The sequence below is a fragment of the Bufo gargarizans genome, chromosome 9 (genome assembly GCF_014858855.1).
Source record: "Bufo gargarizans isolate SCDJY-AF-19 chromosome 9, ASM1485885v1, whole genome shotgun sequence".
Classification (NCBI taxonomy): Eukaryota; Metazoa; Chordata; class Amphibia; order Anura; family Bufonidae; genus Bufo; species Bufo gargarizans.
Window position 1 is genome coordinate 130,232,448 of NC_058088.1, and position 24,966 is coordinate 130,257,413.

Genomic DNA, 24,966 nt, shown 5'->3' on the forward strand with positions numbered 1-24,966 from the left:
GCTAGAGCTCTATCGGACAGGTACCTAACTCAGACCAAAGGGTGAGTACAATAACTGTGTGGGACGCCACCAGCAACTAACTGTAAACAAATATGACATTACCAACTCTTGGCTTGAACTAAAGTCCAGTTCCACCTATATCATCGCATGTGGATATACCTGTAGAGACTATCTCTCAACTACCCTATCTTATTTTTATTTTTATTTTTACTTCTATTTTTATTTTTATTTTATATTTTTTCTCCTTTTTCTATCGATTAAATCCAACATATATATATATATATACACCTGCATTTTATTCTAAACTTTTGGACATATCTTGGAGACATTTTTTGAACATCATTGAATTCTTTATATTTTCGTATCGAATATTTCATATCGAATATCTACTTTTTTCACTATTGATCATGTTTTGAACTTTTATATGAACTTTTTTACAAATTCTTTATAATAATTTTCTGGTTCACTATTTGAATATAATTTTTTGTTACACCATTTAGTCCCCCTCCACCGAGGTGTCTACATTAACTCCTTCCCTCATCGGAATATCTTTCAGGTCACACCCTGGTACCCAGACCACACCACCCTTCCCCCACCATAATAAATAAGGGATTTCAACATTTTAATATTTCAATTATTTTAATTTTTTTAAAAAATTAAATAGCAATATTTTTTATAAAAACCTTGTAAAATATCAATTAATAAATATCCTCTAAAACCAGATATAGAGTGCCTGTCGACTTTTCTTACTATTATCATTTACATACTTACCAGTGGGCAGGTGAACCACCTCCGACAAGAGCACCATTCCAAGGAAATAATTTGGGAGAGCCACTATTACTCTAGTATAAACCACTACCCTAGGAATTACAACAGTTTGCATATGTGCCTCCTGCTTGTTAAGGGACCAAAAGAAATGGGACAGAATAATAATCATAAATCAAACTTTCACTTTTTAATACTTGGTTGCAAATCCTTTGCAGTCAATTACAGCCTGAAGTCTGGAACGCATAGACATCACCAGACGCTGGGTTTGATCCCTGGTGATGCTCTGCCAGGCCTCTACTGCAACTGTCTTCAGTTCCTGCTTGTTCTTGGGGTATTTTCCCTTCAGTTTTGTCTTCAGCAAGTGAAATGCATGCTCAATCGGATCCAGGTCAGGTGATTGACTTGGTCATTGCATAACATTTCACTTCTTTCCCTTAAAAAACTCTTTAGTTGCTTTTGCAGTATGCTTTGGGTCATTGTCCAGCTGCACTGTGAAGCACCGTCCAGTTCGAAGCATTTGGCTGAATATGAGCAGATAATATTGCCCGCAACACTTCAGAATTCATCCTGCTGCGTTTGTCAGCAGTCACATCATCAATAAATACAAGAGAACCAGTTCCATTGGCATCCATACATGCCCACGCCATGACACTACCACCACCATGCTTCACTGATGAGGTGATATGCTTAGTATCATGAGCAGTTCCTTTCCTTCTCCATACTCTTCTCTTCCCATCACTCTGGTGAAGTCTTCTCTAGATTGTTGACTTTGACACACATACACCTACCTCCTGGAGAGTGTTCTTGATCTGGCCAACTGTTGTGAAGGGTGTTTTTCTTCACCAGGAAAATAATTCTTCGGTCATCCACCACAGTTGTTTTCCGTTGTCTTCCGGGTCTTTTGGTGTTGCTGAGCTCATCGGTGCTTTCCTTCTTTTTAGTTTCAAAAAGCATTTATTTGGGTTTTTTGCACAATAAAAAGAAAGGAAATTACATGAAAAATTCACATAACAGGTGACATAATACAAATACGTCTCTTGGGTTTACACATGGAACATAGCACAATAAGCAATGCGTGTTATGGCAGAATAAGTAAGAATATATCAATCTGACAGACATAAGCTCAAATCAAAGGGAAATACTATATCTAACGTCTGGAGAGTGAGGAGAAGCCAGCCAGGGTTCCCAGACCTTCTCAAAAACAGCATACGTATCAGTGCGAATAGCCGACAGCTTTTCAAATATTAATATTTTATTGACCCTATCCACGACAGCTGGGAAGGATAATGAGTCAGAGTGCCATTTAAAGGCAATGTGAATCCTCGCTGCCAGAAGAATGAATTGGGCAAGCTTGAATTTGGCGTAAGGAAGCTTGTGAGGTTTGTCACCTAATAGACAGAAGGGCACTGTCTTGGGACAGTTACAGTCTAAGACTGAGGAAATCAAATGAATCACCCTATCCCAGAATCTCTTCACTATATGGCATGACCACCACGTGTGAATCATAGAACCCACCTCGCCACAGCCTCTAAAACATAATGGGGATATATCTGGATATATACTGTGTAGGCGTGCAGGAACCATGTAAGTCCTATGAAGCACTTTGCTGGAGGTCTCGGCTAATGTGATTTGCCATGAACCCTTCGTGAGAGTTATGGAGCAATCTGACCATTTGGAGGGTGTAAGTTCCCGAATCATATCTGCTACTCAAGCTCTCATGTAAGGCATTTTGTGATCAGGAGGAACTGAGTTGAGTGCCCCATACATTCTGGATAATAACCCTTGTCTGCACATCGAGAAGTTTATTGTACGTTCAAATGGCGTAAGCTCTACAGGTCGATCAGATGGAAGAATCGCTCTAAAAAAGGAAAAAATCTGGTTCATGGTGAAGTATTCTCTAATGGGAGGAGAGAATCTTTCTTTAAAATCTGTAATGGAAATCAGTTTGCCTTTAGACAGGAACTTAAACAATGCACACAAATTATTGCTCGCCCACCAGGTATTCTAGTGGTAAGGGCTTATTCTGCAATGCGAACTTAAATCTGACCGACCTCCACAGCAGTACTGAGTAATATGACAATATGGAGGCGTTGCGTAATGCCTGAGGGACGAGAGAGGCTGACCATATCAGTGCCTTCCATGTGAAGGGTTTAAAACTGTCAAGTTCCAGCCCAATCCAAAGAGGATGCGTGTTTGGATCAAGAAGTGTCAAAAACATCTGGGCCAGTCTCGCTGCTCTATAATATTTTACAAAGTCAGGTACGGATAAGCCCCCTTGGGATCTGTGTCTACATATCGTTACTCTAGCTATGCGGTGACGCTTGTTTGCCCAAATAAACCTCAGCACACCTCTCTGCAAGGATCTCAGATCCCCTATAGGGACTGGTATTAGTAGGGTCCTAAATAGATATAGGAGCCTAGGGAGAACCACCATTTTAATAATGTTTATTCTGCCTATCCAAGATGTCTGTAAAGTCTGCCATGACGTCAAATCCTGACGGATCTTACGGTAAATAGGTAAGTAATTTAACTTGTAAACTGAGTCTAGGCTGTTTGGCATCTGGACCCCTAAATAAGAGATGTGCTGAGGTCTGTGCTGGAAGGGGAAACTGTTCAGCAATGCTGATTTTGTGGAGGTAGGTGTGTTGCAGAAGAGTAGTTCAGATTTGGTATGGTTGATCGCCAGGCCTGAGGCTTTGGTGAAAGTGTCCAGGAGCTTTAGAAGGGAGGGAAAAGAAACAATGGGGTTAGTGATAGTTAATAACAGATCGTCCGCAAAAAGGGTCAACTTGCATTCTGATCCCCCAATTGCGTATACCGTTATATCAGGGTGGGCCCTATTATGAGTAGCCAGTGGCTCCATAGCTAGGGCAAATAAAGCTGGGTAGCCTTGCCTAGTACCTCTTTCAATGGTAATGGGGAGGGGTTTCGTGGTGGGGATTTTAAGGAAGGCCTCCGGCCCAGAGTAGAGGGCCTGGATAGCTGCTAGGAAAGGACCATTAATACCCATCTTTGAGAGTACCTTATAAAGATAGGACCAGGTGACAGTATCAAAGGCCTTTTCAATGTCCAGGGCCAGGAGTGCTAGTGGGGTCTTCAATTTGTTAGAGGATTGTATAACATTTAAAATGTTTCTAATATTATCAGGGGCTTCCCTATTCGGTATAAACCCGACATGATCTTTGTGGACAAGTGACGTGAGAAAGTTTTTGAGCCTATTTGCTAATATAGAGGCAAAAATGTTGTTGTCGAGGTTTAGAAGAGAGATTGGCTGGTAATTGGACGAGAGTAACGGGTCTCTATTGGGTTTGGGAATAACCGTGATGGACGCTTTTAGGAACTCCTCTGGGGGAGCAGCCCCCTGCATTAGATGGTTACAGTAGTTCGTTATGTGGGGAATAATGGTATGGCTAAATTTTTTGTAGTACAATGCAGAGTACCCATCTGGACCTGGGGCTTTACCTAATTTCAGGGAGTTAATGGCAAATGTCACTTCCTCAGTGGTAATAGGAGTACTAAGCTCCAATTAAGCCTCAGAGGTCAATGAGGGAAGTCGTATAGAAGCTAGGAAACTATCAATCTGGGCGTTGGGGTCACCTACAGGGGCAGAATAAAGGGATCTATAGAATCTTTGGAAGGTTGCATAGATGGTGTCCGGATTTGAGGTGTTCTGGCCCGTCCTGGTACGTATTTGGAATACCTGATTGGTCCTTTGTTTAGCCTTAAGTTGGTTGGCAAGCAACTTGTCTGGTTTGTTCGCATACCTATAATAAAAGGAGTTAGTCCACCGAAGCGCCTTTTCTGTATTATTCGAGAGGACTATATTCAATTGTTGCTTAACTTCCTTTATTGCTCTGAGTAGGTATAAAGAAGGGGTTCTTTGGTGTGCCCAGACTAGCCTGTTCATTTTGGCCTCTAATCCTATCTGAGCCTGAGTCCTTTCCTTTTTCCTCCTGGAGGCAACTCTTATCAACCTACCCCTCATAAAGGCTTTGTGGGTCAGCCAAAGCATCATAGGGTTAACATCAGAAGTATTGTTATCAGAGAAGAAATTTTAAAGGTCTTCCTGCAACTGGGAAAAAATGGCCGGGTTAGTCAGGAGAGACTCATTTAACCTCCAATGATAAGGTGTAGCAATATGATGGGGAGTCATAAATTTTGCAATAACTAAATCATGGTCCGACCATGACGACACAACATGTCTGGAGTAGGACATATATGGTAGAAGAGAGGTGGAAGCCAGAATCATGTCAATACGTGTTTAGGTCTGGTGAGCCGGTGAGAAATACGTATACCCCCTTTGAGGGCCATTGTGTTCCCTCCACGTGTCAGCTATCGCCAATGATTGTATAACCTGAGTGATCAGTTTCGCCTGAGTTGCCGGACGTGGTGTTGTAGGAGAGACAGAACGATCCAGAACTGGATGGACCGTAAAATTACGTAAAATTAAAGTCCCCGCACCATATTAATTTCTGAAACGTGAGACAGCTTCAAAAAATCTGATGGGGTTATCTGTGGGCGCATATGAGTTGACAATGCAGAGAGTTTCTTCTTGGTGAGTCCCAATCAAAATCACATATCTCCCGTTAGGGTCAATACATGTCTGAGTTATAGTATAAGAGAATGAGTTTCTTAACAACGTTACAACCCCCCTACACTTAGATGTAAAAGTGGAGGAATGGAAGCTAGAGTATTGTGGGTGGAAATACTTCTGGTGCGACGACGGTTTAAAATGCGTCTCTTGGAGACACATGACGTCAGGTGTGTGTTTGAGATAAATTGCAAAGGTGTTTTTTCTTTTCCTAGGGGAATTGAAGCCCCTTACATTATGAGTTAGTAGCTTACACATCATAGCAATATGATGACAGTCTCCTTATGGTAATGCCGCCATCCGTCGCCTGCACCCCAAAGCACCCCCACCCTGGCCCTCCCCCTCACCTCCAGACATACATTGACTATCTTAGTAGTATTCCCCAAGAGCACAACATCAATACAATGGAACATAATAACAGCCTGAATGAACAGGCAACAGAAAGTGGGACTACAAAGCCCCAACCTATGAAGAAAAAGTGGCAGGAAATAGGAAAGAGGGTATAGCCTAGTAACGGCTAGCAGCCCTCTCTCACAACATCCCATATCGGGGACAAAATGAAAGTCTGCATGATCAAGGCCCTATAATAATAAAACTGGCCCGATACATAGGTTACGGGGATGAAACCAGAAGCCCCGGAGTAGACCTGTGCAGACAAACAGTACTGTTACCGCTCTCTAGTCGAGGATAGGTGGAAAGTCAAGTATTTCTCAGCCTGGTCGGGCCCCCGGAGGCTGACGGAACAGTTGTCCAGACCCTTGCCGGCCTCTGTGGCTTCGGTGATGCTGACGGTAAGTCCTGATGATCGAACTGGATCCCAGCCCGCTTCAGTGCAGAGTTCAGCTGAAATGATAAGTTGAAGGGAAATCCCCACCTGTATCTAACGATAGCCTTCTGCAAGGCCTGTGTGACCGGCTTCATTTCTCTGCGCCTACGGAGCGCGGAAGGCGCTAGGTCAGCATAGAGGTGGACTGACTGCGGGAGTCCAGGTAGATCCGTATTGTCCCTTGCTGCAGCAAGAACCTTGTCCCTAGTGTCGAGATGGTGGAACTTCAGAATTACATCTCTGGGGAGATCCGGGGTCTGAGGTTTCCCCAAAGACCTGTGGACACGGTCCATCTTCAGAAAATGTGGTTCTGCCTGAGGGAGCAGGGCAGTGAATAAAGCAGATAGAGTGGATGGTAGATCGGTAAATGATTCTGGCAGACCTCTAACTCTTAGGGTACCCCTCCGGGACCTGTTTTCCAGATCTTCAATTTTAAGTTCCAACTCTGCTAGCTGGTTGTCATGGGAGTCAATGTCCTCCCGGTCGCGGCCCAGAGCGTCAGATCGTCTGTTCTCGTCTCTAAGTCCGAGACTCTGTTACCGAGATCCTGTATCTGGCGTGTAAAGTCCGAGACAGCTTGGGACAACTTGGTTTTAAAAAGTGCTGCAATGTTTTTGTACATTAAGTATGAATGGGCACTCATATAAGGAGGTGTAGGACACACTTTAATATTAAAATAATTGATAATAAAAATACATAAAAATATTCTATTAAATGACACACAATCCTGACTTGAAACTGAAGCTGGCGGTCCAAACAACCCAGTTGGGTGACTAATAGTTAATCCTAATTACAGGAAAAACGACGGTTGTTCGGACAGCAAGTCTCTGCCAAGTCAGGCAAAATGGTTATACAAAATACATATATAAAATGCTTAACACATTTGGCTAAACAGGATAAAAATTCATTGAGTATGGTCCTATATGAGGGAAAGCAAAATGGATGATCGTTTGACACTGAGTATTTGTCTCAATAGGTTTTGACCTGCATCTGAAGATGATGTTTCACATATGTAACAGTCTCTATAGAAAAGATGGGCTTCCTTTTTAACTGTTGCTAAACTTGTATCAAAGTTCTGTCTTTGAATGCGGTTGATGTCTTTCCTCTTACTATTTGGATAAAGTCGTTTTGCAAGTTTAACCCACTATGTGGGCTTACCTTCACCTGCGTGCCTCTGCTCGTTCGGTGGGTTTGCGGTCCACAGTGTATGCCGGCGTCCCGGCTCTGGAATTCACCGCGTCCCACGTGTCTCTCAGCTGGCTTGCAGGATTTGAATCAGTAGGAGGATTGCGTGTCCGACGCAGGTTAATGACGTCTCAGGGTTTCTGTCCTTACGGAATAAGACCGTTCTTTTTTCTTTATTCTTTATAGTGCACTATTTATTCATAGGTCATCTGTAGTCCACGGTATACCCTGGACTACAGATGACCTATGAATAAATAGTGCACTATAAAGAATAAAGAAAAAAGAACGGTCTTATTCCGTAAGGACAGAAACCCTGAGACGTCATTAACCTGCGTCGGACACGCAATCCTCCTACTGATTCAAATCCTGCAAGCCAGCTGAGAGACACGTGGGACGCGGTGAATTCCAGAGCCGGGACGCCGGCATACACTGTGGACCGCAAACCCACCGAACGAGCAGAGGCACGCAGGTGAAGGTAAGCCCACATAGTGGGTTAAACTTGCAAAACGACTTTATCCAAATAGTAAGAGGAAAGACATCAACCTTTCAAAGACAGAACTTTGATACAAGTTTAGCAACAGTTAAAAAGGAAGCCCATCTTTTCTATAGAGACTGTTACATATGTGAAACATCATCTTCAGATGCAGGTCAAAACCTATTGAGACAAATACTCAGTGTCAAACGATCATCCATTTTGCTTTCCCTCATATAGGACCATACTCAATGAATTTTTATCCTGTTTAGCCAAATGTGTTAAGCATTTTATATACGTATTTTGTATAACCATTTTGCCTGACTTGGCAGAGACTTGCTGTCCGAACAACCGTCGTTTTTCCTGTAATTAGGATTAACTATTAGTCACACAACTGGGTTGTTTGGACCGCCAGCTTCAGTTTCAAGTCAGGATTGTGTGTCATTTAATAGAATATTTTTATGTATTTTTATTATCAATTATTTTAATATTAAAGTGTGTCCTACACCTCCTTATATGAGTGCCCATTCATACTTAATTCACAATTTAACCACTTTTTGAGGGGTGATCTCAAATTTTGTTTGGTGCACCTACCCTGAGGGTTACAGAGGTGAGCGGATCTCCCAAACCTTATTCAATGTTTTTGTACAGGTCGTCCGAACCCACCCAAGTATCTGTTGTTTCTTGGGGCGGATCACCGCCATCTGATGAAGCCGGGCTTGCGGGAGTCGCTGGCACGTCCGCCATGACAGTCTGCCTGGTCTTTCGGAAGATCTCCGGCAAGGTCTGCGACGGGACTGGGGTGCCCGGAATTCTTGCTTTCCCCTTTGTGCGGGTCATCTTCGGGGACCCCTGCATCAAATTTCAGGCGTGATGGAGCCCAGTAATAGGCGCTAAAAGTAGGGTAATCTCGAAGTGCGGAGCGGAGCTCACTGATGCATGACCTCCTCGTGAGCCGCGCGCATGCACTCTCCCCCCCCCCCGCTTTCCTTCTTTTTAAGAAAGTTCCAAACAGTTGTTTTGGACACGCCTAATGTTTTTGCTATCTCTCTGATGGGTTTGTTTTGTTTTTTCAGCCTAATGATAGCTTGCTCCACTGATAGTGACAGTTCTTTGGATTTCATCTTGAGAGTTGACAGCAACAGATTGCAAATGCAAACAGCACACTTGAAATGAACTCTGGACCTTTTATCTGCTCATTGTAATTGGGATAATGAGGGAATAACACACGCCTGGCCATGGAACAGCTTAGAAGCCAATTGTCCCATTACTTTTGGTCCCTGAACAAGTGGGAGGCACATATGCAAACTGTTGCAATTCCTACACCGTTCACCTGATATGGCTGTAAATACCCTCAAATTAAAGCTGACAGTCTGCAGTTAAAGCACATCTTGTTTGTTTCATTTCAAATCCATTGTGGTGGTGTACAGAGCCAAAAAATTTAGAATTGTGTTGCTGCCCAATATTTATGGACCTGACTGTATCTGCAGTCAGTCCATAGTCTGGTGTAAATGCTGCAGTCAGGGAGTCCATGGTCTAGTGCTGGGGTAGGCAACCTCCAGCTCCCAGCTGATGGGAAACTACAACTCCCAGTATGCATACTTGCTCTGCTCTTCTAAGAACTCTCATAGAAATGAATGGAGCATGCTGGAAATTGTAGTTTCACAACAGCTGGAAGGCGGAGGTTGCCTACCCCTGGTCTAGTGTAAATGTTGCAGTCAGTCCATGGTCTAGTGTTAATTCTGCGGTTAGGCCATAGTCTAGTGAAATTGTGTTAGTCAGTCAGTCAATAGTCTAGTGTAAATGCTGCAGTTAGTCCTCTGTCTAGTATAAACTCTGCAGTCAGTCCACAGTCTAGTGAAATTGCTGTAGTTAGTCAATAGTCTGCTTTAAATGCTGCAGTAAATCAGTCCATAATCTAGTGTAAATGCTGCAGTTAGTCCATAGTCTAGTGTAAATCCTGCAGTTAGTCAGTCCATAGTCGAGTGTAAATGCTGTGGTCATTCAGCATTCTGTGTGGGTAGGGGGATACACTTTGGCAAGGCAGTGTGAAGGAATTAGAGGTATGGAGAACTGAAAGTGTCACAGTTAACAGGGATGGTACAGAGGGCACGGAAAAAGAGTATGGCACTGAGAGGGGGCTGATGGCACTTTGGGAGCTGATGGTACAGAGAGGGGGCTGATGGCATGGGGAGATTATAGCACTGGGTGGAGCTGATTGTGGGCTGATGGCACTGACAGAGCTGATGGTACTGAGGGGGGCTGATGGCACTGAGTGAGGCTGATGGCATGGGGGAAATTATGGCACTGGGGGGCTGATGGCACTGAGGGGGGCTTATGGCACTGAGGGGGGATGATTATGGCACTGAGGGGGGCTGATGGCACTGGGGAGCTGGTGGCATGGGGTGATTATGGCACTAGAGGGCTCATGGCACTGAGGGGGTCTGATGGCACAATGGGAGCTGATGGGTCTGCAAAAAAAACTGAAGTAACTCCATGTGCATTCCGTTTCTGTATGTCCGTATTTTCATTCTACAAAAAAAAGAACATGTCCTATTATTGTCCACATTATGGACATGGATAGTGCTGTTCTATTAGGGGCCAGCTATTCCATTCTGCAAAATACGGAATGCACACGGACGTCATCCGTATTTTTGGTGGATATATTTCTTGCGAACTGAAAAATACATACGGTTATGTGCATGAGGCCTTAATCTGCTCCGTTATTCATAGACATTTTGTTCATCAGATTCATTGTTGTTACGGTTACTCCCCGGCTAGCTGGGAGCTGGACTGATTGGATAGTCTGGATCTAGGTTTAGGGAGAGAGAGAAGCCGTTTTGTTGCGATAACCAGAGGGATCCTGTAAATGTAGAATAATCCCGGTAACGATCTTTCAGCTAGGATAATCCTTCCCCCCTCCACAAACAAGTCGAGGCTGCGATTTGAAGGTAAAGCAAGACAAGCGTTTATTGATCCGGGGTCTCCTTTTATTAAATCCTGCCCTGGAAAGGGCTACATTTACATGATTGCCACAATACACAATTACATGTCTGGTACAACCCCCACGTCTCCTCCCCTCAGATAACCCTTTAACATAATTAACCCACACACAATGTTACCAAAGTCCTCGATGTACCCCAAAACCAGGGGGTACATCTTTACATTCGGACAGTCCTGGTGTAGGGGAACAACATATCCAAAATCCGGCTCCGTCGGTCCAAGGGTTCGGGAGTTACGGATCCCTGAAGTCCTGACCGACCGCACAGACTTTTCAGCCGAAAATGGTTCCCCAAGCTTTGGTCCTGCGGCCGGTCTTCGCTCGTGCGCCCAAAACCCCACGACCCCTGCCCCCCCACAGCCACCTCGGTGTCCGCCGGAATCCCCCTGCAAGGTTTAGTCCTTCCACCGAACGGCCGATCGGTCGGCAGCTCCAACACAAATCTACGCTGTCCTGGAGGACTCAGCGGTGCTCGCCTGTCTGCGCATCCGCCCTTAGATCCAGGCGACTGCTGGCAACCACCGTTGTTCGGGCGTAAGATGGCCGCGACCATGTGCAAGGTCCCGAAATGGCGGCTACCCATGCCCAACACAAAGGACTCGTGCCGGACTATGTGAATGGCTGAAAACCGAGCTCGTGCCGGACCACAGTGTAACTAACAGTTTTGTAACAGTGTAACTAACAGTTTTGTAACAGTGCTCCCTTTTTGTGGAACACTCTGGCAGACACTGTCTGACCCCTTTTCGAGGCAGACTAAGGCTGTCCAGACCGCTGGTTATGCTGGGCTGAGGTCTGTTTGTCTGTACAACCCGTCGGCGTTGCTATTCTGCTTCCCATGTCTGTAGGTAATGGTGAAGTTGAAGGGTTGTAATGATAGACTCCAACGTAAAAGTCTGCATTATCCCCCGAGACCCGGTTTAGCCACACCAACGGGTTATGGTCGGTAACCAGAGTGAACTCTTGTCCATACAAATAGGGAGTCAATTTCTTTAGTGCCCACACCAAAGCCAAACACTCTTTTTCTACCGCTGCATAGCTGACTTCGCGTGGCAGGAGCTTACGGCTGATGTAGACAACTGGGTGCTCCCCTCTGTCTTCGCCTACTTGGCTGAGGACAGCTCCCAGCCCGAACATGGAAGCGTCTGTATGGACGATAAAACATTTGTTAAGGGCTGGGGCCGCCAAGACGGGAGCGTTGACAAGAGCAAGTTTGAGAGCTTGGAAAGCCGTTTCACAGTGGGGAGACCACAGGACCTGTTGAGGTAAGTTTTTCTTGGTCAGGTCAGTCAGGGGTTTGGCAAGTGTGCTGTAGTCTGGTTCAAACCATCTGTAGTACCCTGCTGTGCCCAGGAATGCTAGGACCTGAGTCTTAGTGGTGGGGGTGGGCCAATTGGCAACAGCTTCTATCTTGGCCGGCTCTGGTCGCTGTTTCCCACACCCCACCTGGCGACCCAGGTACTGTACCTTGGCCATCCCAAAGTGGCATTTTTCTGGCTTCAGAGTCAGGCCCGCAGCCCGGATCTGATCCAGAACCATTCCTACGTGAGTTAAGTGGTCCCCCCAGGACTCACTGTGGATCGCTATGTCGTCCAGGTATGCGCAAGCAAAACTCTGGAAGCCATCCAGGAGCCTATCGACCAAGCGCAGGAATGTAGCTGGGGCATTCTTCATCCCAAATGGCATTACCTTAAAATGATATAAGCCGAACGGGGTGACGAATTTCGACTTGGGGACAGCCTCCTGGGCCAGGGGAATCTGCCTGTAACCCTTGCAGAGGTCGATGGTGGTCAGATAATTTCCCCTGGCTATACGATCGAGTAGCTCGTCTTCCCTGGGCATAGGGTAAGTGTCCGTCACTGTATTTTCATTGAGCCTCCGATAGTCTACGCAAAGCCGGGTTGTACCATCTTTCTTGGGCACCAGGAACACTGGAGAAGCCCAGGGACTATTGGAGGGCTCAATTACCTTGAGTTGGAGCATCTCATCGATCTCCTTCTTCATCTCTGCCCTAACTGCCTTGGGGATTCGGTAAGAAGCCTGGCATAAAGGAGCTTGTCCCGGGGTATGTACCTGGTGGGTGGTTAAGGTAGTGTACCCTGGCTTCTGGGAGAAAGTGGGGCCTTTGGACTGCAGGAGCTGGTTAAGCTGCTCCCTTTCAGTGGGGCTAAGTCGGTCCCCTATCTTGACCTGAGCTACTATATCTGCGTGGGGACTTTTTTCTAACAGATCTGGAATGGGTAGACTGTCGGGGTCTTCCTGAGGGGGGCAGCATACGGCCGTCATGTTCTCCCGCCGCTCAAGATATTCCTTGTGCATGTTCACATGGAATGTCTTTCTAAGATTGTTGTCATGGCAGCTAGCTATTACGTAGGTGGTGTCTCCCCTTTTCTCCACTATCTGATAGGGGCCCTGCCAGGACGCCTGTGATTTGTCTGTCTTAACTGGCTTAAGTACTAACACCTTTTGCCCTAGGATAAAGATTCTCTTTCGGGCCCCCCGATCGTACCACACCTTCTGTCTTCTCTGAGCCGATTGGAGGTTAGCCTGCACTGATTTGGCTAATTGCTCCATTCGGTCCCTGAGTTTCAGCACGTACGGCACAATGGGGACACCGTCAGTCTCCATCTCTCCCTCCCAGTGCTCCCGGATCAAGTTTAGGGGTCCCCGTACTTTTCTTCCGTAGAGCAACTCGAAGGGCGAAAACCCGGTCATTTCCTGGGGCACCTCCCGATAAGCAAATAGGAGGTGCGGCAAAAAACGCTCCCAGTCTCGGTATTCCTGAGTAAATGTTTTGAGCATCTGTTTGAGGGTCCCATTGAACCTCTCACAAAGTCCGTTTGTCTGGGGGTGATATGGAGAGCTCAGGAGGGACTTAATTTTGCAAACCTGCCAGAGTTGCTGAGTCAATTCGGCTGTAAATTGGGTGCCTCGGTCGGACAGGATTTCTTTCGGAAATCCTACCCGGGAAAACACCTGCACCAGCGCATTCGCTACCGTATCCGCTTGGATGTTGTATAGGTCGACAGCTTCCGGGTACCTGGTAGCGTAGTCCACTACGGTAAGAATGTAGCGCTTACCGGAGGGACTAGGGGTAGCCAGCGGTCCCACTAGGTCAATAGCAACCCTGCTGAAGGGTTCCTCCACAATGGGCATATTTACTAAATGAGCTTTAGGGTGATCGCCTCTCCTCCCTACTCATTGGCACACATCACAGGTCTTACAATAAGTCCTAACATCAGCGTGTACCCCTGGCCAAAAGAATGTGTGAGTAATGCGGTGTAGTGTGCGGGTTACAGCTAGGTGGCCTGCCAAGGGAATGTCGTGTCCTATCTTGAGTTTTTCTCGACGGTATTTGTGGGGCACTACCAGCTGTCGCCTCTGCTGCCCCCTTTTCCTCCGTCAAGCGATATAGCTTTCCCTTTTCCCATAAAAAGGTTTTGTTATCTGACCCGCTCCCTCCGGTCTCTGCTCGTTCCTGGTACTTTTGTAATGTCGGGTCAGTCTTAGACTCTCGAAAGCTACTGGGGTGTCCCAGGGTATGGGACCTAACGGGTCAGTCAAGGTCGGGGTAGGTCTTACCTGTGTTTCCCGCACCGGTGAGAGTTCTTGCTCCGTTCGGGCTTGGGCTCGGGTAGTCACTGGGTTCGCCTCGTTGTTGTCCACTGGAGCATAGGCAGAAGTCATGGGGCCCAAATCGTTGCCCAGTAGTACTTCGGCAGGTAAATTATCCATTATGCCCACGTTCATGGCCCCCTTTCCCGCTCCCCAATCAAGATGTACTTTAGCGGTCGGAATTTTGTACACATCCCCTCCCGCCACTCTAACGGCCACAGTCTGCCCTGATCGCTTGTGCTCCGGCACCAAATGGCTCTGGACCAGTGTAATGGTAGCCCAAGTGTCTCTTAACCCCTCGGTAGGTCGCCCCTCGAGCCATATCTTCTGCCGATGGTGCTGGCGGTTATCCAAAGCAGCATATACCGGATCTGCTTCGTGAAGTGGTCCCAAATATTCCTCCATAGGGGCTTCTTGGTTAACACAGAGGACACAGCTCTGATAAGGGTAATAAAGGGTAATGCTTTTAGCATAGATCTGTTCAGCACTATGGACAGCAGGACGCCTGAGAAGGCGTCCTGTTGCCACGGGAACCTTCCCCGTCTGCCACAACTTCGCAGACGGGGAAGCATGAGGACAGGGCTGGCGGGGGGCTCTCTCCTTCTCCATCGGGGGGCTGCAAAGGCACAGCAGCCCCCCGATGGGAGAGGGAGCTCCCTGACCGATGACAGTTAACCTTTTCCATACAGCAGTCCGTACGTTTATACCAGGGTGTCAGCAATGTATAACCACTAGACGCCAACTAATTTTCAAGGGGAGGCGGGCGGAGGATCGCGATCCCGTCTGCCACACCTCCCGCAACGCCCGCACCACCTGCGACACCCCCCTGCACCACCCGCCGGCATTAAATCATGCAGGGGTGCAAATCGACCATGGGGATCAGAAACTGCAGAAATCGCAGCAAACTGCAGGTCTGAATAGACCTGCGGTTTGCAGCGATCGTCAATACGGGGGGTCACATGACCCCCCTGGCGTTGTGACAGGATGCCGGCTGAATGATTTCAGCCGGCATCCCTTTGCGATTAACCCCCGCGGCGCCGGAATATCTATTTAAAGTTGGGACGTACCGGTATGCGCTGAGTCCTTAAGGACTCGGGAAATAGGGTGTACCGGTACACCCTACGTCCTTAAGGGGTTAAACAGGTGGTCTAATATATAGGCGGTTTTATTTAGTTCACCTGCTATGCCATTTGTACTTAATCTGTTCTGTTATACATAGACTTACTGTGCATCAGACTCAGCGTCAACAGACGGTCTAATATATGAGCTAGTTCATCTAGGTCACCTGCTGCACCATTTATATTTAATCTGTAGAACTACTGAATAAACCACACACCAGCAGCAGGACATAGAGCAGAACCTTAACCAGCAGGTGATGGCATACTTGGACTGCACCCTGCCACCCCAGATCCCCTGGACTACTGGACAGCCAAACTTGAATTGTGGCCGCAACTGGCAGAGTATGCCCTGGGCAAACTTTCCTGCCTAGACAGTAGTGTGGCATCAGAGCTGGCGTTTAGTGCAGCCGGTGGCATAGTTACCCCGAAGAGAACTTGCCTTTCAACACAAAATGTTGAGAGACTAACCTTTCTAAAGATGAATCAGATGAGGATCAGCCAGGATTTCAAGACACCGGTGCCTGATGCAACAGACTAGATCATTCTGGCAGTAATGAGCTGAATGCAGTGTGCTTCCACACCAGAACATTGTGACAAAAGCCTGTTACTTCTGCCTATGTGCTGCTGCCATTCGCCTGATGTCACATATCTGCTGCCTCTACTGCCATCTGCTCCTACTGAGATCTGCCACCATCTTGTGCTGTTACTGCTGTTGCTTCCTTCACACACTGTTCCAGGGTAACTATTGTGACTTAATGTTTTTGCCACTCTGACCACTCTGTTCCATGGCCACTATTGTGGCTCTTCATGCTGTTGCCACCCTCACCACTCTGTTACGAGGCCACTATTGTGACTCTTGATGCTGTGTCCGCCCTCACCACTCTGTTATGAGGCCACTATTGTGACTCTTCATGTTGTTTCCACCTTTACCAGTCTGTCACAAGGCCACTAGTGTCCCTGTTTGGCCGTGTTGACATCACTGTTTATATTTCAGGTGTTATGATCCGTTAAAAAAAAATATAAAAATAACAGGACCTGCTGTTTGAGTGTCCATAAGCACTCAATCACATGGTCAGTATTTTGCAGCAGGATTTGATCATGATTTGGAAGCTAAAAACAGGAATGGGTCTAAAGTATAGAAGACATGCAAATATTTCCATCACATTTTATCTCTGTTTTGGACCCACTCCTACTTTTGCCTTACCAATACTGATGCAAAATACTGACCGTGGTATAAAGGTTATTAAAGTCCTGCATACAGGACTTCTTTTCCATCTATATAAAACCATTTTCAGACACAAATGGCCAAAATGCATGCAAATTGAGCCTGAGACCTCTATAACACGGTCAGTATTTTGTATCAGGATTTGGTCATGATTTGGAAGTCAAAAGCAGGATTGGTCAGAAACAGAGAACAGATGCACATATTTCCATCATATTTTATCTTTGTTTTGGACCCACTCCTGTTTTTGTCTTACAAATACTGATCAAATGTTGACCAAATACTGACCGTGTTAAGGAGGATGCTCAAAATACAGGATACCATTTTTTGGGGCTGTTCTTCTGGCGGATGAGAAGAAGGGAAAAATAAACAGTGATGTCAACACAACCTTACTGCAAGCACCCTCCCCACTCCGTCACGGGGCCACTACTTGAATCTTCAGTTCAGTCCAAGCCGATAAATTAGACCTGGCGCTAACTATGACACTTCAGTTATTTGGTCAGTTATTCCCATCAGTTTTTGTGAGCCAAATTCAGGGGCCAAGCCTACTCTTGGATTAGGTATCATGAATAGATCTACACCTGTTCTGTGGGCCTGGCCAGCACCTGCTATTGGCTGACGATAGATGATGTGAATACCTGACCAAATAACTGAAGTGTGAACTAAGAATAATAGTGACACATGGTTATTGTACAGCTAACAGAAAGGATTCAAAAGCATGTGTGTGCACTGCCACAATATAGATTAAAAGAACCTTTTTTTTTCTTCCACTACTTTATTGTCTCCATGTCTTATTATCTCCATGTCTTTATTTTGTTCGTCTAAAGAGTCATTTGGACACAGCTCCTGCAGGGGTGTGCAGCATTTATTTATTTTTTGCTTTACTAAAGGCTGTTGTATTATTTTCTTTAGGTTTAACAGAAGGGATTAGCTAGGAATGTTGGAGGCCTGCACGATGATGTGCACGCCCATATACAGCATGTGACCTGCCTGTCATTCTGATGCACAGTAACTGTTTCTCTACCAGAAAGGAGTAGCTATGCATGTTGGTGCAATGCGCACTGATGTACATCGAGATACATTCTCCCGCAATTTTAACTGCAGGCCGGGATAGACCTGATTTAACATGTGATTAATTAATTCGAAACTAACCAAATTTATTTTGAGAAATTTGGCAAAGCGTTCAAATCAAATTTTTTAAAACTTCACTCATCTTTAGTTATAGTGATACCAAATTTATATAATTTTACAGAGTAAGAGCTGTACGTTTGTGGGATGATTTATACCATTTTGGGGTATGTATGTTGTTTACTCACTTTTTATTTTATTTGTTTTGGGATTAGAAATAGACAAAAATTACTGATTCACCCATTTAATTTTTCCCCCATTATGCATGCTATTACCATATGGGATGAGTACTTTTATATTTTAATAGTTCAAGTATTTTCAGATCAACTGATATAAATTGTTTCTTTTTTTAGTACAAACATACCTTTTGTGGAGCTTTTGTTCTACCACATTCTGCTCTTTAAGTGCAATGGAGGTGGGGATTCACTGTGAAGTGCTCTCTGTATTAACTGGTTTGACTTTGGGAAAACTGTAAGGTCGTTATCCTGGCAGTTCCCTGGTTTTCACACTTTAACCACTGTACAGGAATATAGACTTCACTGCAGGGAAGTCACCAGGCTGCTACCTCTTGAGACAGCGTGAGTGTGTGAAGTACCAAGGGATTAGGCAAAGTACATAGTCTGATAACAGTCCAAGGTGAAAGCAGGCTGTGTACAAGTGAATCTGAGAAACCAGTCTGGGGTAGATGCAGGCAGCAATAAAGCAATACGGTAAACAGGATACCGTGAAAAAGCAGGATTGGTAGGCAGGACTTCAGTACACGAGTAGACAGACAGAAATCGTACCTTCACTTGATAATTTGAGATCAGGAACCTAAAGCTCAGGCACTGTACAACTGGGGAAAGTGTCTTAAATACCCAGGGACATCCAGCCAATGGGAACACATTTAGATGTGCATGTGCTGGCCTTTTAAGAGGCTGAGAGTGAGCGCACACATGCCCTTTAGAGTAGACCAGGAGTCCTAACAGAATTTAGTGATACCAAATTTATATAATTTTACAGAGTAAGAGCTGTACGTTTGTGGGATGATTTATACCATTTTGGGGTATGTATGTTGTTTACTCACTTTTTATTTTATTTGTTTTGGGATTAGAAATAGACAAAAATTACTGATTCACCCATTTAATTTTTCACCCATTATGCATGCTATTACCATATGGGATGAGTACTTTTATATTTTAATAGTTCAAGTATTTTCAGATCAACTGATATAAATTGTTTCTTTTTTTAGTACAAACATACCTTTTGTGGAGCTTTTGTTCTACCACATTCTGCTCTTTAAGTGCAATGGAGGTGGGGATTCACTGTGAAGTGCTCTCTGTATTAACTGGTTTGACTTTGGGAAAACTGTAAGGTCGTTATCCTGGCAGTTCCCTGGTTTTCACACTTTAACCACTGTACAGGAATATAGACTTCACTGCAGGGAAGTCACCAGGCTGCTACCTCTTGAGACAGCGTGAGTGTGTGAAGTACCAAGGGATTAGGCAAAGTACATAGTCTGATAACAGTCCAAGGTGAAAGCAGGCTGTGTACAAGTGAATCTGAGAAACCAGTCTGGGGTAGATGCAGGCAGCAATAAAGCAATACGGTAAACAGGATACCGTGAAAAAGCAGGATTGGTAGGCAGGACTTCAGTACACGAGTAGACAGACAGAAATCGTACCTTCACTTGATAATTTGAGATCAGGAACCTAAAGCTCAGGCACTGTACAACTGGGGAAAGTGTCTTAAATACCCAGGGACATCCAGCCAATGGGAACACATTTAGATGTGCATGTGCTGGCCTTTTAAGAGGCTGAGAGTGAGCGCACACATGCCCTTTAGAGTAGACCAGGAGTCCTAACAGAAGATGTGCAGGCTGTATCCTGCACATCCATTCAAAGATGCCATGGCTGGGAGCAACACCAGCAGTAGTGTGGGACAATGATGGACAGGGCCGAGCAGGATGAGTAGCATGGTGTCCGTGCCTGCAGGGAAGAGCAAGGCAGTGGTGGGCATGGACCACCAGTTCAATAGTACCCCCCTTATGCCCCCTCTTCTTTGTGCTGAATCTCTGCAAGAATTTCTTTAAAAGCACTGGAAAATGAATGTTCCCCAGAGGCTTCCAGGGACTCTCCTCAGGGCCAAAGCCCTTCCAGTCCACTAAGAAAAAAGTCTTGTCACAAACCTTCTTCATATTGAGGATATCTTTTTCCTCATAGACATTATAAGCACTGACTGGTGGGACAGTAAGAGTAGAACTTCTGGAAAACCATTAAAATATCACAGGTTTGAGAAGAGAAGGAGTTAGGTATCTGCAGGGAGCCAGGAAGATACAGCTTATTACAAACAGGGTTTATTTTCATGAGAACTACAAATTGACCAAGTAAACAAGGAACCAACTTGTAAAATTGTAATTTGAGCTTGATGTTTGAAGAAGAAAGACAGACTGTGTCACCTGGAGGTTTGTGCTTACAATCAGCTTATCCATCTGACAGATCTGATAAAAAAATTCAACTGAAGAATCAGATGCCAGTACTTCTGAAGAGACATAAACAGGAAGGGAAATTCTGAGTTGATGGCCATATACAATTCAAAAAGGAGATTTGTCCGTAGACTTACCAGTATAATTATTGTGCAAAAACTCTGCCAATGGAAGCAGAGCAACCCAGTCTTAATGTGCATTTGTGAACTGTTAAAGATATTCGTATCTGACTGATGCGCTTGACCTGCCAAATGGATTGGGATAATATGCAGAGGAAAAGTCCCAGGCCACAGCCAGAAGGTTACAAACTGCCCTTCAAAACATAGATGTGAACTGCACTCCCCTATGAGACACAATATGCAGAGGAAATCCATGAAAACGGAAGGTATGGTTAATGAATATTTTGGCTAACTGACTGGCAGAGGGGAACACAGGCAGAGAAAAGAAATAAGACATTTTAGAAAAGCAGTCCACTACCGCCCATTTAACTGTACATCCAGAGGAGGAGGCAAGTTTGTCATAAAGTCCATGGCAATGTGCTGCCAGGGGGCCTAAGCAATAGGCAAACGAAGCAGAAGACCAGTAGATTTCTGTTTGGGAGTTTTATTCTGTGCACACGTGGTCATTGTGGATGTCTTTAAAAATGGATGGCCACCAATAATAACAAAATATCAAATTAGCAGTTTTATGTTAACCTGAATTTCCAGCAATTTTGGAGTGATGGCCTCAGGACAGAATTTTACCGGGAGGGATATCCTTCAAATTGACTGGAGCCACAGACAATTTTGACAGAGACTTCAAGGTCAAAAACGTCGCTGACTTAGGTGCAATAAAAGAATTGAACAAGATCCATTGGAGTGCTGTGGCCTTATTACTACCTTCTACCACTCCTACAAGACTTTGATAAAGACTTCAAGGTCAAAACGTCGCTGACTTAGGTGCAATAAAAGAATTGAACAAGATCCATTGGAGTGCTGTGGCCTTATTACTACCTTCTACCACTCCTACAAGGCCATTTTTATGGCCAGCAGTTTTCTGTCACCTATTGAGTAATTATTCTCTGGAACAGAAAAACCCTTGGGTAAAAAAAAGATAGAAAATCTCACCATTATGCCCGTAGAACTGCTACTGCTCCTGTGGCAGATGTGTCTACTTCCAAAAATAACTGCTTAGTGGTATCCAAATGACTGGAATGGAGGGAAAAGCCTGCTTTAAAGTAAAAAAGACAGACTCTGACTCTGAAGTCCACTTATTGTCATCCATTCCTTTGATGGTCAAAGTGGAGATTGGTGGAGTCAAGGTAGAAACATGAGGGATGTATTGCCTACGATAATTTTAAAAGCCCAGAATTTTTTGAATTGCACACAAATCAGTCGAACGAGGCCAATGAGCGAACCTTTTGAGATTCAGTTTGTTTCAGGTTTGCTGAATTTTTCAAAAAATTTGGTTTGGACCTGAATGGATAAAACCTGAATCAAAGTTTCTCCAATTGCCCAGAAAGTTGGTATATAACAAAGCTTCCAAAAATTGTCCCTTATTGGAGACAGATGGTATTTAAACACTGTATTATGGAAAAAATAACAATAGCTTGTTGGGGTAACATGTGCCATAGTGGGGTCAAAATGCCTGCCCATATGACACGTACACGCCAGGAGTCCCACCATCCCACCTGGACCAGAGTCCAGACAATGACATTTTCGGCTAAGGCACAGTGTGTCACATTTGCAGACTGAAATATTGTATGGTGAATGTGTACAATATCCACAGATTCTGTTATGGATGTCTCACAATGCAGTGCAGGAAAAGGAGGAGGAGTCTGAGCAGGAGAAGAAGCAGCTGACGATGACAAGGACACTGTACTGATTGGGGATTCAGGCTGGCTGCCACAAAAAAAGACCAGAAGGAGGACAGACTTGTTCCGATTGAGAATGCTGGCCAGTTCTATTTTCACACAAGATCATGCCACCTCATGAATTGCTGCAACAGAGCCCTGGTGCCTACGTTTGTCTTTGAACATTAGCAGCGTATTTTAATCCTGCAGATATTGCACATGGCAGTGCTTTTGTGTGTTGGCCTTGTAAAGAAAAACAGCCATACGAAGCTACTCACACAGAGCAAGGAGCAGCCGAGCTTGGTCTAGGTCTCGGATGTTTTGAGCCTGTGCCCACAGAATCATCGGCATCACCAGTTCCCGAGCTGACCCTGCAGTTCCTTTGAATGTTTTAGCCATACATTGCCTCCTCTTTATTTCCATCATTATTTTACTCTGGTGTCTCCTCCTCCTCCACAGCACCCTGGTCACATGAGTTATCAACAGGGAAACTCTACTGACCATCTGCCACAGTGCATGGTGGTTTTGTCTCCTCTTCTTAGTAAAGAAGAAGGCACTCCTCTAGGAGGGGGCATTGAAGACAGGATGCAACTGAAAGGCTTCTCTGAGGCTGCAAGGAGAAACCCTGTGATCCCTGGCTCCAAGGTCAGACTCAGAGGTGATCTCCACGCAATAGAGGCAGACCACGCAGCTGCAATGGGGCCCCTGGGGGAAGGTGGCCCGCAGTGGAGGATAGGCCCCGCCCACTAATTACACTTGTATGGCTACCTTAGAATGTAAGAAGTGGAGCTCAGATAAGGTGGTGGGTGGGGCGGGGTGGGGACCAGCAGTCTTCAACGCTGTTGAATATCTTGTCAAGGGACTTTTTGGGGCTATATGAAGATATTTTTTCCATTCTGGAGACTGGGCATCCAGGAAAAAGAAAAAAACAGTGCCTAATCAGCGATACATTAGACAAGGTCTGGAATAAAACGAAAAAGTTATTGGGTGTAAGCAGTCCCACACTTTTTACTCCACTTTGGCACAATCATAATTTAAAAGAGTTTAGGTTAATTGAAGATTATAAGTATTGGAATTCACGTGGTATTAATCGTTTAACCCAAATAATATTGCATGGAAGCATTATCCCCTTTGATGACTTAATAAAGGGTATAAATGTCACTCCTTTAGATAGATATAGATATGCACAAATTAGACAAGCATACATGAACACTCAGAATAAAGATTCTTTGAATTTTAGGGCAAATTCTTTTTTAGATTATTGTTTTAAATTTAGGGATACACAACTCACCCTTTCACAAATATATCGTAGATTTCGGGACTGCGTAGGAGAAGTAACAAAATTTAAAAGTGAGGGAGGATGGGAAGCTGAATTAGGTATAGGAAGTACTGAGGATTGGGATATAGTATATAGAAATATCAAAAAGGTATCGATATCCGAAAAATATAGATTAATCCAGTTTAGGATTGTACATCGCCTGTATTACTCCCCTGCCTTCCTTGCTAAAATATATAGGGAAAGAAGGGATACGTGTTGGAAATGTTCAACCGAAAATGCTGGTTTAGGTCACCTGTTATGGGATTGCCCAGAAATAAAAAGATTTTGGGCCTGTTTTTATGAAGCACTGTATAGTAGATACAAGATTAAATTAAATCGCTGTTTTACGCAGGCAATATTAGGCTTTTTTACCCATACGGATTTAACGCCTGGTCAGATCAGAACCTCTTTGGAGATCCTCAAACATTGGGGCACAAAAAATAGCCCTACCTACTCCGAGTGGAAGGTCCAGATAGATACTATTTATGCATATAGAAGAATTGTAAGAAAAGCAGAGTAGTCCTGGAAGGGGCGGGTTTTTGATGTTCCCCTTTTCTTTATTCCAATGAGTTTGGCTGCTTGTGGCATCGGAGAATGACCATGAGCAGCAATAGGAGATGGCTGGATCCCGCAGTGGTGAATCAAGGGGTGGGGGGAGGGCATAACGGGGTTAAATATGTGAATTGATGTATGATTATCTGTAATGATTTTTTAAATTATTTGTAATGGAATCACATTTTTGGTTCAGAAAAACAATAAAGAATAAAAAAAGAAAAAAAAAGAATGTAAGAAGCGGAGAAGGACCTTTGGTGATGTCATCAACCATGTGACCAGTGCAGAGAGGACTGGTGAAAGACCTGTGGCATATCCCTGTGAGGGGGCGGAGCTTCTGTGTGGTGCCTGGAGGAGAGGTTAGTGGTGTTCTGGGATAGCCCATAACATCCTAGAAAAGCTGGGAGTTGTAGTTCTTTTGTCCTATTATATCCCTCTCCATGTAATTTAAATGTATGCCATAGTACAGTCTGGTAATGCTGGGAGTTGAAGTTCTTCTGTCCTATTATATCCCTCTCCATGTAATTTAAACATACAGTTGCAAGAAAAAGTATGTGAACCCTTTGGAATTATAGGGATTTCTGTACAAATTGGTCATAAAATGTGATCTGATCTTCATCTAAGTCACAGCAATAGACAATCACAGTCTGCTTAAACTAATAACACACAAAGAATTAAATGTTAACATGTTTTTATTGAACACACCATGTAAACATTCACAGTGCAGGTGGAAAAAGTATGTGAACCCTTGGATTTAATAACTGGTTGAACCTCCTTTGGCAACAATAACTTCAACCAAACGTTTCCTGTAGTTGCAGATCAGAAGTGCACAACAGTCAGGTGTAATTCTTGACCATTCCTCTTTACAGAACTGTTTC

At 44.7% G+C, this 24,966-nt stretch overlaps 1 protein-coding gene across 1 annotated transcript in view; it reads right to left on the reverse strand.

The window, feature by feature from the left end:
* Positions 1-24,966, reverse strand: part of AR (androgen receptor) — an 835,795-nt gene that overhangs the window by 21,769 nt on the left and 789,060 nt on the right. The gene's annotated exons all lie outside the window — the stretch shown is intronic.